Genomic DNA, 10,445 nt, shown 5'->3' on the forward strand with positions numbered 1-10,445 from the left:
TCCCTACACGACGCTCTTCCGATCTCAAAGCCCCCATTTTCCAATAGTGGCAGGAAGAGGTTCATATCTGTGTGAGAGTATCCCCTTATACCTATTATGAATTTCCTGTTTCTTTTTCCTATATCTCTAATTGAATTGGAAAAATACAATTCGGAATTTAAAATATTTAAATTAATATAGTCAGGCGGAACAGTGGTGGACAAACTATGGGGACCGGATCGTTTTTGTTAAGCTACGCCGAGCAAGACCACTAAATGGATGAGTGACATGAACGGCCATGGCTTAAGGATTTCGGCTAGTGTTTCATAAATGTCATCAAAATCAGATAAACCGATCGAGAGTTATGCTGAAATAAACAGACAAAGTTACAGAAAATACGATTCTTTGTTACAGGTGATCCTTGCTAAGAATCCGGATCTTTGTTTCATGTGATCCTTGCTAAGAATCCGGATCTTTGTTACAGGTGATCCTTGCTAAGAATCCGGATCTTTGTTACAGGTGATCCTTGCTAAGAATCCGGATCTTTGTTACAGGTGATCCTTGCTAAGAATCCGGATCTTTGTTACAGGTGATCCTTGCTAAGAATCCGGATCTTTGTTACAGGTGATCCTTGCTAAGAATCCGGATCTTTGTTACAGGTGATCCTTGCTAAGAATCCGGATCTTTGTTACAGGTGATCCTTGCTAAGAATCCGGATCTTTGTTACAGGTGATCCTTGCTAAGAATCCGGATCTTTGTTACAGGTGATCCTTGCTAAGAATCCGGATCTTTGTTACAGGTGATCCTTGCTAAGAATCCGGATCTTTGTTACAGGTGATCCTTGCTAAGAATCCGGATCTTTGTTACAGGTGATCCTTGCTAAGAATCCGGATCTTTGTTACAGGTGATCCTTGCTAAGAATCCGGATCTTTGTTACAGGTGATCCTTGCTAAGAATCCGGATCTTTGTTACAGGTGATCCTTGCTAAGAATCCGGATCTTTGTTACAGGTGATCCTTGCTAAGAATCCGGATCTTTGTTACAGGTGATCCTTGCTAAGAATCCGGATCTTTGTTACAGGTGATCCTTGCTAAGAATCCGGATCTTTGTTACAGGTGATCCTTGCTAAGAATCCGGATCTTTGTTACAGGTGATCCTTGCTAAGAATCCGGATCTTTGTTACAGGTGATCCTTGCTAAGAATCCGGATCTTTGTTACAGGTGATCCTTGCTAAGAATCCGGATCTTTGTTACAGGTGATCCTTGCTAAGAATCCGGATCTTTGTTACAGGTGATCCTTGCTAAGAATCCGGATCTTTGTTACAGGTGATCCTTGCTAAGAATCCGGATCTTTGTTACAGGTGATCCTTGCTAAGAATCCGGATCTTTGTTACAGGTGATCCTTGCTAAGAATCCGGATCTTTGTTACAGGTGATCCTTGCTAAGAATCCGGATCTTTGTTACAGGTGATCCTTGCTAAGAATCCGGATCTTTGTTACAGGTGATCCTTGCTAAGAATCCGGATCTTTGTTACAGGTGATCCTTGCTAAGAATCCGGATCTTTGTTACAGGTGATCCTTGCTAAGAATCCGGATCTTTGTTACAGGTGATCCTTGCTAAGAATCCGGATCTTTGTTACAGGTGATCCTTGCTAAGAATCCGGATCTTTGTTACAGGTGATCCTTGCTAAGAATCCGGATCTTTGTTACAGGTGATCCTTGCTAAGAATCCGGATCTTTGTTACAGGTGATCCTTGCTAAGAATCCGGATCTTTGTTACAGGTGATCCTTGCTAAGAATCCGGATCTTTGTTACAGGTGATCCTTGCTAAGAATCCGGATCTTTGTTACAGGTGATCCTTGCTAAGAATCCGGATCTTTGTTACAGGTGATCCTTGCTAAGAATCCGGATCTTTGTTACAGGTGATCCTTGCTAAGAATCCGGATCTTTGTTACAGGTGATCCTTGCTAAGAATCCGGATCTTTGTTACAGGTGATCCTTGCTAAGAATCCGGATCTTTGTTACAGGTGATCCTTGCTAAGAATCCGGATCTTTGTTACAGGTGATCCTTGCTAAGAATCCGGATCTTTGTTACAGGTGATCCTTGCTAAGAATCCGGATCTTTGTTACAGGTGATCCTTGCTAAGAATCCGGATCTTTGTTACAGGTGATCCTTGCTAAGAATCCGGATCTTTGTTACAGGTGATCCTTGCTAAGAATCCGGATCTTTGTTACAGGTGATCCTTGCTAAGAATCCGGATCTTTGTTACAGGTGATCCTTGCTAAGAATCCGGATCTTTGTTACAGGTGATCCTTGCTAAGAATCCGGATCTTTGTTACAGGTGATCCTTGCTAAGAATCCGGATCTTTGTTACAGGTGATCCTTGCTAAGAATCGTGTTAATAATAATAACAATAACAATAATAATAATAATAATAATAATAATAATAATAATAATAATAATACCCTTCAGCCTCAGCCTATTTATAGTCCTAAACTTACCGATATGTGAAGAACCCACGAAGAGAAGAGTGAGAATTGGGAAAATGAAAAATACCGCTTGAAAAAAGTCTTTTAATATCAACAGTAGGCTACTATTCCTAATACTATTATTTTGGTCAAATTCAAATTCTTCTATCAGTCTTGCCTATTTATAGTCCAACGCCAAAATATGTCAAGAGCCCACGAAAACAAGGATGAGAATTGGGGAAATGAAAAAAAAAAGTTAAAGGAAGAGGAGTGAAAGGAAGAATAAAAAGGGAGAGATTCAAAACATAGAATTTAGGGAGAAGGAGATGAGGGAAAGGAAAAAGAGGTGCTAAAAATAAATATTCAAAGTAAAATGTAAAAACCGTTACGAAGAGAAAGAGATGGAATGAGAGAGGAGATGGAGAGAGTGAGAGAGCGATGGATAAAGGGAGAGAGAGAAAGAGAGAGCGAGCGAGCGAGCGAGAGAGAGAGAGAGAGAGAGAGAGAGAGAGAGAGAGAGAGAGAGAGAGAGAGAGAGAGAGAGAAAGCAGAATAAAACCTATGCAAATTGCAAACTTGGGTACTCACCTATACGGACATACTCATACCTGTTAAAAACTCGTGAAAACTTAGGTACCTATCTTTTTATTTTAATTTTATCTTTTTATTTTAATTTAATTTTCGAAATGGAAGGAAAACATAAACGGTACGGATTTTCTCTCTCCCTCCCTCTATCTCTCTCTCTCTTTCTCCATCCCTCCTCCTCCCCTCTATAGAGCGGTCTCTCTCCCTCTTTCTCACTCACTCACCCTTTTTCTCACTCTCTCTCCCTCCCTCCCCCTCTTTCTCTCGTCCTTAATTTTCCCCTCCTTTCCTTCTTCCTTCCTAACAAAATTTAAAATAAAGGGAGTTTTTTTTAACAACTTGGGCCGAAACGTTATCCCGAAAGAAGGGAACTTCTTCGGACTTTTTCAACACGTTTGCCTTGAATAGCGGCCAAACCGTACATTTATACCCTGTGGTTGGGTGGAAGAGCTCTGTGGTTGGGTGGAAGAGCTCCTTTTGGAGAATCCTGCCACATTAAATAAAGCCTCAAAAAAAAAAAAAAAAATCTAGAGGTTCGGCCCAGGAGACTTTTGATCTACAATTTATGAGCCACCTCTGTGCAAAGTTTGGACAACTTTGGCCAAAAACCTGAGACATGTAAAAAGTGAACCTTTTAATTTTTTTAGTTCCGTTTTAGCCCTATCTCTATACATATTATGTAAAGTGTAAAGATTGCTAAATTTTTTTATTAGACTTGGACTCGAACCGAACCAGCAGATTCCAAACTCGAAGCCCACAACACCCTTTATGTATGTACATGGTTACCCTGTATACAACAAAATGTTCGATTACAAAATGGAAACGAACATTCTTGTAATATTCTTCCCAACTTCTTTACCGTAGATTTTTTTTTTTTTTTTTTTTTTTTTTTTTTTTTTTTTTTTTTTTTTTTTTTTTTTTTTTTTCCTACCGAAAAAAATCGAGATGGGTTTTCTTCTTCATTTTCTTGATTTTATTTTGATTTGATTCTCCTACCGAAATAAATCGCGTAGGTGGATTGATATTACCTTGGTTATTTTTATTTGGGTATTTATTATATTGTTATTTTATTTATTTATTATTATTTTGCGTATCAATTATTATTTAATTTTCATTTATTTATTTTACTTTACTTGTACTGTAAAAATTCATCAAGACTCAAAGGTGTTTCTTCTTTAGTTTTGAACTTTTTACTTTCCTTATCCTATAGGAAGGAAAGTAATGTAATCGGGTCAAATTTTCGATGGTCAGTTTTTAGTGCCAAAACACGTTTTGAGGTCCCTAGAGCCTAAATCCAAAGTTTCAGCCATTGGTCCGTGTCTGTCTGTAAACAAAATATCTCGAGAACAGTAAGAGCTAGAGACTTGAAATTTGGTATGTAATTCACAAAAGTGATTTTGAGGATTTTGGTGATCCGGTGTTGAAAGGATTGAGTCAGTTCTTGACTATGTTGAGACGCCGGTCCGTGTGTGTGTCTGTCTGTCTGTAAACAAAATATCTCGAGAACGGTAAGAGCTAGAGACTTGAAATTTGGTATGTAGATGTCACGAGGAGGAGGAGGAGGAGGATGGAAGAGAGAGAGAGAGAGAGAGAGAGAGGTAAAGAAAGAAGAGGATTGAGAGATAGACGAAAAAGGAAGGATATGGAAAGGGAGAGGGAAAGAAGAGAAGAGGGAGATTAAGGAAGAGAGGAAATAAGGAGGGACAAGAAGCAAGACAGAAGGAGAGGAAGGGAGAGAAAGAGAAACGGAAATTCTGTCTCTAAACAAAATATCTCGAGAACGGTAAGAGCTAGAGACTTGAAATTCGGTATGCATTTGTCAAATGTGACAAGGATGCGACACGAAACTTTTGGAAGAAAAAGATAGAGAGAGTATAGGAAGGTTTGGAACAGGTAGGAGATATGGGGGTGAGAAAAGGAGGGAGGGTTTTTGGGGGGTAAAAGGAAAACGGAGAGAGAGGGAGAAAGAAGAGTCGATGAGAAAGGAGGGAAAAGATAGGGAGTTTAGGGAAAGGAAAGAGAGAAAGTTGGGGGTTTAGGGGGGTGGCTCGGGTTACAACAAATAAATGAAGTCTCCAGTGATTTGAGAATAAACTCTCTCTCTACTGAATTATAACAGGGAATCAATTTTCTCCTTAACTTCTGTCTTCTCCTTCTCCTCCTCCTCCTTCTTCTTCTCCTCCTTCTTCTTCTCCCTCCTTCTCCTTCTTCTCTACCACCTTTCATCCCCTTCTTCTTCTCTCTCACCTTTCATTTCTCTCTTCTTCTTCTTCTTCTCTCTCACCTTTCATCCTTCTCTTCTCCTTCTTCTTCTCTCTCACCTTTCATTTCTCTCTTCTTCTTCTTCTTCTCTCTCACCTTTCATCCCTCTCTTCTCCTTCTTCTTCTCTCTCACCTTTCTTTCATCTCTCTCTTCTTCTTCTCTCTCACCTTTCATCCCTCTCTTCTTCTCCTTCTTCTTCTTCTCCCTCACCTTTCATCTCTCTCTTCTTCTCCTTCTTCTTTTCCTTCTTCTTCTTCTTCTTCTTCTTCTTCTTCTTCTTCTCCTTTTTCTTCTTCTCTTTCTTCTTCTTCTCCTTCTTCTTCTTCTCTCTCACCTTTCATCCCTCTCTTCTCCTTTTTTCATTTTAGATTTCCTTTTTCCTTCTCTTCTTCCCTCTCTCTCTTCTCACTCTCTTTCTTTCATCCCTTGTTCTCTTCTCTTCTTTTTCTTGTCACTCTTTTCATGTCTTTCTCTCTCCCCTTCCTTTCCTTCCCTCTGTTTCTCTCTATCCTTTCATATCCCTCTCTTTATTTCTTTCCTTTCTTCTTTTCTCTCCCTCTTCCTCTCTCTCTCCTCCTCCTCCTCTTCTCATTCTATTTCTTTCTTCCCTTGCTCTCTTCTTTCTTCTTCTTGTCTCCCTTTTCATGTTTTCTCTTTCTTCTTCTCTGTCTCTCCCTCTCCTTCCTCTTTCTCTGTCCTTTTTTTCTTTTTAGCTTCGTTCAAGCTGAATTCCCTTTTCTTTCTCTTCTTCTCTCTCTCTCTCCTTCCCTCATTCTCTCTCTCTCTTTCTTTCTTTCCTTCCTTCTTTTCGCTTTCCTCTCCTTCTTTCATCCCTTTCTCTATTCTCTTCTCTTCCTCTTCTTGTCTCTCTTTCAGCTCTTTTTCTCTTAAGTTTTCTCTTCCTTCTCCCCCTCTGTCTCTCTCTCTCCCTTTTTAGGTCCTGGATAGTCTCAATGGATTATTATTATTATTATTATTATTATTATTATTATTATTATTATTATTATTATTATTATTATTATTATTATTATTATTATTATAAGATATATTTATTATTATTATTATTATTATTATTATCTATTATTATTATTATTATTATTATATTATTATTATTATTATTATTATTATTATTATTATTATTACATATTATATTATTATCATCCCCATAACTTCTCTCATTTCAATACTTCTTCGGGAGAGATTTTATTTATAACTCTGGTAATTCGAAGACTTTCTTCAATACACCTACAACTTCTGTTCCCATATTCTGGAGACGTAATGATCCCTGGGGACTTCTAAGTTAATACACAAAAATCTTTCAGCTAGGTATTTTATTTTCCCCGTCTTTTTTCCATAAATTTCGACTTTTTTTTAGGTAGCTTGTCGTCGAAAACCCCTGTCACTAAAAATCAAAAACCGTAAAGGTGTGTCCACACATGGTCGACCGGCCGTCGACTTTGTGTGGACACACCTTAACAGTTATACGTTAAACACCTTATCAAACAAGCATCAATGGAGCAGTTGTAATTGGGAAAATATCATTAATAAAAGGTCGATTCCTACGTCGATTTTGATAGATTGATAGAACCAACTGTGGCTGCCAAGGTCCTATAGTCCCGAAATCGAAGAGAGAAGAAAGATAGGATAGGAGAAAGCTCGCCGTTCCAAGAACGAATCGAGTCTGTTCAAAGATATAAAGTTCGCCTCGGGCGGGCATTGGGTGTTTGTAACTAAAAGATTCGCTGTACAAATTAGCAGAAGCTGGTAGAGAACAATAATAGCGTTCTCTTTTCTTTTTTTTTTTCCTACACCTTAGGTGTAAAGAATAAGAAGATGAAGAGAGAGAGGAACGAGGAGGAGAAGGAGAAGAGGAAGAAGAAGGAGAAAGAGGATCGAAGAGAAGAAGAAGGAGCTCTTTTTTTACTTTCCTTATCTTATAATAATAAGGAAATTCGATTACACATTATCACATTAATATATTGACTAATTTGATGGTCAGTTTTTAGTGGCAAAACACATTTTTTGGCGGCTTCCAGCTCTAGGTACTGACCTAAGGGTAGAGATGTCGAAAAACTTACGGTACATGGTATTCCCCCAAAAACCACACCTACAGGGCTGTATTTAGGGACCCCCTTCTAGATTCATTTTTCTCCTTTACTGTAAGCCAAGACCTGGAAAATTGGAGCAACTAAAAACCTCAAATGGGTAAAATCCATTAGAATAAGGAAAGGTGTGTGATATTCACACCAGATTTTTTTTTTTTTTTTTTTTTTTTTTTTTGAAAGAAAGTAAAAATATAGGTAGAAAGGAAAAGGAAAAACAATACATTAGGTACTTTGTATTTCTTATCAATTGAAAGGATCTGTGTGTGTTTGTATACAGGGTGTTCCTAATATAGGAAATATCTGAGGATGTACTTTGCGGTCCCAGGGGAGAAAAAGAAAGGTACCAATACACACCTGAGAGATCTTTGAAAGCGATGAATGGAAAAAGAATTGTGTTAAACCTCCAAAAATTATATGACTTTACTTCAAAATAATAATAATAATAAAATAAAAATAAAAATAAAAATAATAGAAAGTAAAAAACGAAAGATGCCTGAGGGATTTTTGAAAGCAATATATAGGAAAGGAATTGTTTTAAACATCGAAAAGTTATATGACCACCTGGACTCAAACCAACAAACTCTAGATCCGAAGTCCATCGTGTTAACAAAACACTGAGGTTGGAATCGAACAAAATATTGAAGCTAAAGTTTCAATTCGTCTGGGGATTGAACCCGCAACCCTCAAATTACAAGGCTCCATAGGCCATTTTCTCAGTGGTTTGCCACAGTGTGGATTTTGGGCTCCCTCTTGGGACCTCAAGTTACGGTTGTATTTCTTTTGACTTCTGTATAACCCTGTAGTTTCAAGGGTATTTTTATATTTCCTTACCTTCCAGGCTTTCTCTCTCTTTTTTTTTTTTTTTACAAAGTGAGATTTTATTGGTTTTCACTTTTTTATGATTAGAGTTCCTTCCTACGCTACGTACTATTTTCACCGAAAAAGGAGAAGGAGGGAGAGGAGGTTTTCCCCTCTTCTTCTCGTTTTTTTTCACGAAATAAGAAGGAGAGGGAGAAATGGGAGAGAGGGGAGGTTTCTTTCCCCCTCTCTCCCCTCTTCTAAACTTTCAATTTTTCCACGATTTTCAACACATTTTGATGATTGTGTGTGAGAGCTTTAACACGTTCACTCCTCTCTTTCTTTTTTACTAATTCTGAACTTAAGAAAAGTCATATTGCTTAAGTTCAGAGTTAACTGAGTGAGTTCATTTTTACCCCCAAGGAGTTTAACACTACTGAAAATGAAAATGCCGTTTCTTTGTGTTATTATATCACAACTTCTACAATGCTCACCTCACTACAGCATTGTAGGATTTTTCCCAATATCTCAATAATCCTAACATCCATTGTTTATCTACCATGCTGGCACCGGTCGCTATGCGCATTTGTATGTCATAGCTACTCATTTTCCTCACGAGGCTGAGTGGGCCCCGCAACAGCCATGTGTACAGTATTAATGTCTTCCACTTTAAATTCTTTCTTTTTCTTTTCTTATTTTCTTAGTGAAAAATTTCGGCTCATTTCTTGTAACACGTTCACTCCTCTCTTCTTTTTTACTAACTCTGAACTTAACCTTAATCTTGGAAAAGTAATATTTCTTAAGTTGAGAGTTAACTGAGTGAGTTCATTTTTACCCCCAAGGAGTTTAACACTACTGAAAATGAAAACGCAGTTTCTTTGTGTTATTATATCTACAATGCTCACTGCAGCATTGTAGGATTTTCCCAATACCTATCTCAATAATCCTAACATCCAATGTTTACCTACCATGCTGGCACCGGTCGCTATGCGCATTTATATGTCATAGCTACTCATTTTCCTCACGAGGCTGAGTGGGCCCCACACCAGCCAGTCACGGAATCAATCATTTGCATGATACAAATTTCTTTACCCCGCCGGGAATCGAACCCAGGTCTCCCGCTTGCAAGGCGAGCGCAGTGACCATGGGAGCTGACTATCTACGAGTATAACTGCTAACTTTCCTGTTGTTGCTGGCTCTAAGGATGTCCTTCAAATCCACGATTGGCAGTAGACGTGTTTACAGTAAACGGTGTCATTTTGACACCCAAAATAACAATAAAACGGGCAAAATTGTAAAAAATAAAATGGGCGAAAAAGTAACAAAAAGCTTTCAACAAAGAAGCCCCGAGGACAGTCGTGAAAAATACACGAAACTCTATCAAAAATAATAAAAATACCTCCATAGAATAATGGAAACACCTTCAAAGAGTAATGGAAACTTGGAAACCCCCTCTAATAGTAATACATAGAAACTCCTTCAAAAAGTGATAGAAACCTCTTCAAAACAGAGAAGGCCCATTATAACTTGTAACCTCTCTCGGCTGTTTTATTTCTCCAATTTTTTTTTTTTTTTTTTTTTTTTTTTTTTTTGTGTTGGCATCATTGTTTTAGCAATTTTCGTGATATGTTATCATTGAGGTTATGTTGTCATAAGGAATGTTTTTGGTTTCTTTTACAGAGTTCTTTTAATGAGGGTTTTGCTAAGCGGATAATTTTCAGCGATGAAGCCCATTTCCATTTAAACGGATTTGTTAATAAGCAAAATTGCCGAATATGGGGATCTGAGAACCCAAGGGTGATCCAAGAAAGAGAAATGCACCCTCAGAGAGTTACGGTTTGGTGCGGGATTTGGAGCGGCGGTTTCTTCAAAAAAGAAAGGACCGAAGAAGGGAATGCTGTCACAGTAAATGGAGTTCGCTACCGTGCGATGCTGTCTAATTTCCTTTGGCCTCGTTTGGACGAAACCTCAAGGTCTCCTGAAGAGAATAGAATGTTTTTCCTCTATTTTTGTCAAAATAAATTGCATTTTATAGTGCTTTTAAATTCGGCGTTCTTTTTGAATCACCCTTTAGAAATATCAACAGAGTACCCACACTCTATTATTATCATACTAATGTAGATCATAGATCCAAGTATTTTAAATATAGAAATATCAACAGAGTACCCACACTCTATTATCATCATACTAATGTAGATCATAGATCCAAATGTTTCAATTCAATTCAATTTATTTTTATTTTTTGGAGC

Source organism: Diaphorina citri, unplaced genomic scaffold (genome assembly GCF_000475195.1).
Source record: "Diaphorina citri unplaced genomic scaffold, Diaci psyllid genome assembly version 1.1 scaffold253, whole genome shotgun sequence".
Taxonomy (NCBI): Eukaryota; Metazoa; Arthropoda; class Insecta; order Hemiptera; family Psyllidae; genus Diaphorina; species Diaphorina citri.